Source organism: Leptonychotes weddellii, chromosome 3 (genome assembly GCF_054177405.1).
Source record: "Leptonychotes weddellii isolate Sample4059 chromosome 3, ASM5417740v2, whole genome shotgun sequence".
NCBI lineage: Eukaryota > Metazoa > Chordata > Mammalia > Carnivora > Phocidae > Leptonychotes > Leptonychotes weddellii.
The window spans coordinates 3,427,112-3,434,963 of record NC_138371.1 but is presented as its reverse complement, the minus strand read 5'-3'; positions in this window follow the sequence as shown (position 1 = coordinate 3,434,963).

Sequence of the window (7,852 nt, the reverse complement as noted above, 5' to 3'; positions counted from 1 at the left end):
GCATCCCCACTTTAAGGGATAGGCCAGCAGGTGGGCAGTGTGGTGAGGGGAAGGCCCACCTAGTCTTGGTTGCTGGTACAAAGGCAGGGAGCATGTTCCATCATGGGGCATGTTCCACCATGGGGCAGTTCTGCTACTGGGTGCTCCTAAAGAAGACCACTGTGTCGAGATCTGGCAGCTCTGATGATTCACTGTGGAGACATCTTTCATTCACTCCCTGTCTCCATAGTTTCTGGCCCATGACAGGGCTAGGTGGGCAGCATAAAGATGAACTTACAGCAAAGACAGAGTTGCCTCAGGGGATTTCATGTCTGCTTAACGTGAAAATGTCGATCTGGTCAGGAGGAATGACTTCTACCACCGCCACATGCAGGATCTGCTTGTCTTTGCTTGCACGCATTACTGTCCCACCCTATGGTCCCCCTCAACATTAGGACCATGGGAAGCTGCTCTTGTCCTGTGTAGAGGACATTTAGAGGATGGAGAGAACGGGGCAGGGCTATGAGCTAAGCAGTCACGATCATCCTGAAGAGATCTGGTGAAGACCAGATCTAAGCCAGTACACATGGAAACAAAGCAAACAATGTAAGACTTTTTGATAGAAACTCGGCACCACACCCAGCCCATCTGATGGTTCTGTTCCCCTCCAGGCACCCTGTGCTGTGCCCTCTATTCATGGATCATTGAAAGCACCATGCTCTCCTGACTTCCGGCCTTGCCTGATGCCACTCTGCCTGCTGGGAATGCTGCCTGCCTCTGACAACCTCTTCCGCCACCCCGGCTTCTCTGAGGCTGAAACCTCACCCGACGCTTCCATTTCTTGCCCAGTGAGCGTTTTCCAAATCCGTGAATAAAACCAAATGAGGAAATGGAATGTACCTGGCAATGAACAAGTCCCCTCTTGGCAGTAGCCTGGATGTGGCCATGGATTCCCACTGATGATGAGTGACCTCCCCCAAAGGATCCCCTGTTTCTTTCTCTTACCACCCTCACAAGTTTGTTCTCTCTTACAGCTGCTCGTGCTCATAAGCCTAACGCAGAAGGCACTTAATAAAATATTTGTTCAATGAATAAAGCGATAAACAAATCAACACCCAGTCAGCAGCTCAGAAATCAATCGATTACAACATTTCTTTACTGGAGATGACCGGCCTGTGGAATAGTGTCTCCCCTGTATCAGGTGATTGGGATGCTCTGAGAAGAGGCGCCCCCTCCTCACACACTCTCCCCCATGCCCTGGATGGTGATGGAGCTGTGGAGGGAAGTCTGGGCATTTGGTGAAGAGACACAGCTGGGGAGGCCAGTGGCAACTGCCCAGCTTGAGCTGTCCTGATGGACACCATGTACTCAGAGCTGCATTTTAATAGATCCGCAATAAATGTGTAAAACACATGGGCTGTATTTTATGCTGCAGGGCTTAAGCTGCTTACCACGCATGTTCATTTTCTTAGCCAATAAACATTGTCAAAACCAATGAATAAAACGAAATGAGGAAATGGACTCTACCTAGCATGATGAGCAGCTTCCTGTTTACTGGGACTGTGCCTGGAGGTGTCCAGACATTTGGGGAGCAGAACACTAGCAGTGGAAACACGGTTGCCTGCCCAGCCCCAGCACTGGCTTGGCCTATGTAGTCACACAGGCATTTTTACTGGCTTTTATTTTCTCCATGGAATTTTTAAGTTGTTTGCTGGAATTGGCTGCATTAATCAAACAGTTGTTTCTCAGAGACATCGTTTATGTTTGCTGGAGCCAGAAAGGGATCTGTAGGCATTATTTTTACTTGCAGAAAGTAAACTCTGAGCCAGAAAGTGAAATACCATTGGTTTTATTTCATCACAAAGCCCTAAGGACACATTCTTGCCCCTGCTGGATTTATAGTTGGTCTTGTGACAGGGTAGGAGGAAAGAGACCAGAGGGAATCCCAGGACAGGAAGAGGAAGAGGGGAGAAGGTTCTGGGTCTCTAAGGTATAAGGAGGAAACCACTGGTGGCTGGGTTCTATCCAGGCACCAGGGCGCTTCCTTCTCCCAGAAGAGCAGGTTGTCTTCCTGGGCCTTGTTCCACCAAAGTTCAAAGCACTTTGACTCAGCCGAAGGGCACATGGACCCTGGGGATGAGTGCGGGGCAATGGGTAACCAAGTACACAGCACACTGGTGGGTACTTCTCGACGGTGCCCCCAATACCAGATTTAACAAAACCGTGCGCATAATCCACCTCAGCTTATTCCCCAAGGCTATGTCCTACTTTATTTTAAGATGGTATTCATTACTTCTGCAAAGGATAAAAGTAATATATGAATCCCTTAAAGAAGGGAAAGAGATAAAATATAAAAAAGGAAAAATTGTCTCTAAGCATACAATTCACATATCACTTCCGGCAACATTTTGGCATTTTTCTTTCGTCTTTTTTTAGACCAAAAAAAAAAAAAAGGTCATGCTTTTGGAGACCTTGAGACCAGGAGAATATGATTTTTATGGATTTATAATATTCCATATTATGGGTGTACCATTAATGATTTGGCCATTATTCTACCATTATTTAAACTGTTCTTATTTTCTTCCTCGTTACGAAAAAGAGGGCATTGAACAGACCTGAGACCACTTTAAAAAAACTTTTTTTTCAGGGCACATTTCTATAGGTGAGACTGGGAGTCAAAAAGCACTCTTTCAGGGATCTTGATACATAATGTTAAAAAGAGGTCCACACGGTGCCCTACCAATGTGTTAATTTACCAAGAAAAACAATGGGATTTATTGTGAAGGCCTCCGGATTCTGGTCGTTTGATTTATTTTTCTCTGAAACTTTCAAACCAAATGTCTTAAAACAGACTTGAAGTGGGGAGTTTTGCTTCAGATATAGAAAAGATCTACTGGTTCTTACATTTTCTATTTCACGAAACAACAGTTTTCCATTTGCTGCACCGCATTGCACTTTGTCGCCCTGCAGAAAGGGGAGACCACAGGCGGTCTCTTCCAAGGGCACATGCAACACAGCCCCCTGGCAGCAGACAACTCCCAGAAACCCTTGCTGGAAAACAGCCTGGGCTTGGGTTTTCAGCGTTAGGCACACGAGGGTTAATGCCGATTGCAGTGGGGGCAACAGTCTGTGTGGTTTCTGTCATGTCAGCCGGAGGCTGTCCCTGGCTTGACAGAGCTGTGCTTTCCCCTTTGGTCCAGTCTTCCTGAGAAATCAGGCTGCCCCATCGGCCATGAACTTGTTAGCTTCTCTGGAATAGGGTTTCCCTTTCAGTCTTGAAATTCCTCTGTCTTTATGTCACTTCCCTGCTAACTACGACAAAAATAAGCAAATGCATTCCCCAAACGAGTTAAGAAAGAAAGACAAGCAGAGAAAATGACGTTCGTGCGCAGCAAGAGGGCTCTTGATTAAGGCCCGGGAAGGGAAGAACAACGGTGTCCTTGAGACCCAGTGGCGTGTGGTTGCCCCCTTCACCCCGTTTCTTTGGAAGGAGGATTTGAATGAAACACTTTACAAATATTTATATCCTGGTAGCTGTGTTATAACGATAGCCATGGTCTGCACAACCTGATTTGAGCCAGGAAATTTGGACTTAAGGCAGCAGGAACACTACTCTTGGCTCTCTGTTGCTGGGCCTGGTGCCATGACTCATGAATCATGGCTGCCCACCTACTGTTCGGGGGCCCCTGACAGCACGTTCAGCAGAGACCGCCTACCTGCCTCTGGAGGCGCGCAGGATCCTTTCAGGGATGGGGCAGTAAAGGGACAATTCTTTAAAGCCGTTGTTCCCCCCACGCACCACTTGCCCCCCGTGTTTCTGTCTTGGCGAGGAAGGGGCTGGAGAAACACCACACACAGGCGAGGCCACACTTGATGGGAACATGCCACGTGAGGCTCACACAGTGCCTCAAAGTTTGCTCTATTTGCCCATTTGTGATTCTAGGGGCTTGGAACCCATACGTGAGAAAACGAAGCACGCCGGCCTCATGGTGCTTCCAGTCTATGGGGGAGCAAATAATAAGCATAGTATTAAATGGATGGAGTGTAAATCAATTCTCGTAAGCCACAAGGCGATATGTGCTATGGAAAAATAGAGCCAAGTGAGGAGTAGGTGCCAACACACAGCTGCTGGTGGCCCGGTTGACAAGGTAAAGGACAAACCTTGAAGGGGAAGAGGGAACACCCTGCAGTTCACAACCCCCTGAACCCCCTGTGGGAATGCAGCCGAGGATTTCCCACAAAGGCCCTGACACAAGCCCACGAGCAGGGAGAGGGTGGGGGCATGGTCGGCCATGTGGGGGGTCACGGGGACGGGCCATGGTGTCACCACATGTAAGGACCGAGGATTGGCTCTGGGAGATGGAGAGCCACAGGGAGGTTTGGAGCTTGAAGACCCACCGGGCCTTTAGCAGGGTCACTGCTGCCCCAGCCTCCCTAAGGGGCCCTTAACGTCCCAGCCCACCTGCTGCTGGAATTCCTCCCTCCGGAGCCAGGGCCCCCACACTGGCTTCTGGGCCCATGTTCTGCCTGTTGGAGCAGCAAACAGCTCAGAGGACCATTGAGTTTAAAGGAATTGCAGCCTCATGAAGTCATCGAGGAGAGAGCCCGCTGAAGGCCACTCCCCCAGGGTTGGCCTTGCCCCACCCCCACCTGGGACGACCCTGTCCGGGGAGGGTTACGGTGAGGGAGGGACCACAGCCACTTGGCCACTTGTCTGGAGACCCACCATGTGGTCCCTGCCTTCCTCTGAGCCTTGGCAACGGCCTGTGGGTGGGGATGGTCACACATCGCCAATTTCCAGGCTCAACTTTATATTCCCAAAACCTAAATTAATCTTCCCATGAAAGGAGGAAATACGTTTTGCTTCATATTGCTTTATACTGAAAAAACAAATCAGGTCTTTTATCTCCAGTATGACTAGGGATGAAATATCACTAGCTTCATACTTCAAGATAATTCCAGCCAATGTTCCCCCAGGAATAAAGACGTGGCAGGCGCAGACTGTTGTGACTGCATTTTCTTCTTTTGTGGTAAATATGCTCCTCTGGGCGCCCTCTGATTGCGGGGTGCCGGCGTGTGCCCGTCACTGCTGACCCGAGAGGTCTGGCTTTTAGCTTCCTAGATCAGCCAGGGAGGTTAATAAGTTAATAAAATCCTATTTATCAGGCTCCTGAGTCCATTTCCTCTTCCTTGTGGCTCATGGTTATAATTATTCTTTATGGGCTCTCGGCGCTCCTTTAGATCTGGTTTCCCTGAAACCCTCCTATTTCCTGAGAGTCACGCCACAGAGAGAGAGCTCAGTTCTGTGGAAAGATGTCTGTTACTCATTTCCACCTGGTGTAACAAAGGTCAGTCGAAGGTGGAGCTTAGACAGTCTACATTTTACTGTGGGCTCGGCTCCTTCTCCTCTCGGGCCTGCAGGTGGAAAGCTGGTGGTCTGGGTGGCCCCAGCCCCAAGCCACACGTTAGGAGGCCACGGCCAGCCTCTGAGCACTTGGCAGCCCCAGAGTTCTACCTGCAAACCATGTGCGCACATGAAGATAAATGACAGTAATGTATGTGAAACTTCAGACGGCCACAGTGAAAGCACAGAAAACCCAGGTGTCCCTCTGCACTGTGCAGGGAGACAGAGAATTGAAGCCACACTGGCCAAACCCTTTCCTATCGGTGAAGATGCATTTAGGTGACTTGTCAGCCCGGGAGACCTCACCTCTGACGCTGAGACAGTTAAGAGCAGTGAGGACCCCTATCTCTGAGCAGGACAGGGGAGAGGTTGTGCGCGCTCCGTGCTGGGGGACATGCCAAGCTGCAGGGTTCCTGGAGCAGGCTCCAGGACTGTGGGGAACATCCCCTGACAACTCCCCGAGGACCAGCCTTGTCGCAAAAGGAATGGCCGAATCTAGCTCTCCACTCCAGCTGCTTGCCCGGGCCTCGTGGCAATGACCCTTGACTCCTTCTAGGTTTCTATGTTAACTTACCTGCATTTCAAACCTTGGCCATGGAGGTTTGGCGTATAAACGTACAGTGTGCAGGTGTGTGTGTGTGTGTGTGTGTGTGCGTGCAAGTGTGTGTGTGCGTGCAAGTGTGTGTGTGTGTGCAGGTGTGCAGGCATGCACCTTTTACAATGCACAGAGAAGGCACGTAGCAGCACCCAAGGCACCCAGGAGCTCCCAGTTCCTTGGTTCCGCCTCTGCGCCTCAGCTCCCCACCCCTTGGCAGAGAAAAGCTGCAAGCAAGTCAAAAATTTCCTCTTTCCTCTACCTTGAAAGGACTGGTCTGGGACCTAAACACTCACTTTAGAATCCATCTGCACCCTGATGCTGGGCAGGCATAGCCTTCCCTCTGCAAGGATTTAAAAACCGACATATTGGGGCGCCTGGGTGGCTCAGTTCTTTAAGCGTCTGCCTTTGGCTCAGGTCATGCTCACAGGGTCCTGGGATCGAGCCCCAAGTCGGGCTCCCTGCTCAGTGGGGAGTCTGCTTCTGCCTCTCCCCCAGTTTGTGCTCTCTCTCTCTCGCTCACTGTCCCTCTCTCTCAAATAAATAAATAAATAAGACCTTCAAAAAAAAATAAAAAATAATAACAAGCATATCAACCACAGCTAACCAGGCATGAAAATCTATTAATTAATTCAACATTCAACAGTCAAAGAAGAAAATAACACAATCAGTCCATTAAATGCCAACGAACGTTTCTGATAAAATCGAATCTACCTTAATAAATTTTGCATGCACACATGCTAAACCACAACCCTTACATAGAGGAATGCACTGTGGTTCTGGAATATGGGCTTTAAAATCTCACAACAAGAATCATGGTCATGCTTGATGGTGCCACGTAAAACCATTCAGATTAGAGTCGGAGCAGTGAAAAGGATGCCTGTGTCCACTATTCATATTCATAATGTTGTTTTGCAAGTATCAACCATTGGAATTAGATAAGAGATCATTCCATGTTAATATAATCGCACATCTGGTAACACAGAATAATCAACTAAAGAAATTATTAGAATTGGTAGAATTTAGGGAGTTGCTTGGTTTTTAAATTAATAATTTAAAATCACTGGCTTCCCCTTACCCGAAAAACAAGCATTTAGAAAATGTAACAGAAGGAACACTCCCTTTATAAACACAATAACATTTGAATAGCGTGGAAGGAATTTGACAAGGATTGTAGGACCTGTAAGAGGAAAATACATTCTTCTGCTGGGAGAGAGAGTCTCTACTGTGCACAAATGAGATAACGTAGCTTATCTTTGGAAAGGTTCAGAGAAAAGCTGCAAGGTGTGAAGAAACAAATCACCCTAAATTAGGCTATGTATTCCAAGTGATATTAAGTAAGCTACAACAGGATACTTTGGAGTTTCACAGCGGGGCACATGGGAAATTGCATGCGGGAAAATAGTTGCAAATCATCCAGGGATTTGTGAGGAAGAAAGTGATGAGAGCTCTCTTTTCCAGGATTTACGATGTTGAGTTTTTCCAGAAAAATCGGAATGCCTAGCACTGGACCATGGACAGACTGAGTCAATGCACTGGACAGATGGGCTGAAATGCCATGTGCCTGTCTGATTCACGGACTCAGGAGTATTCATATTTCAAGTAAGTTTTTTGAGCATCTTTGAATATTTTGAATATTTTAACATTTATTCTACTGTCTTATTCATAATGGCCCCTCTTTTCTATTTTATTTTGTATAAATCCTGAAGTCTGTCCCTCATGTCCTTGACAGTATCTTCAGTATTGATTTTGTGTCTCTGCTAGTGTGACTTTTCATTAGTTTTACTTTGTTAATTCCAAGAAATTACATGCATTATAAATGCACGTAATAAAACAAACTCAATTAATGCCAAAGTGTATACAGAAAAAGTTGA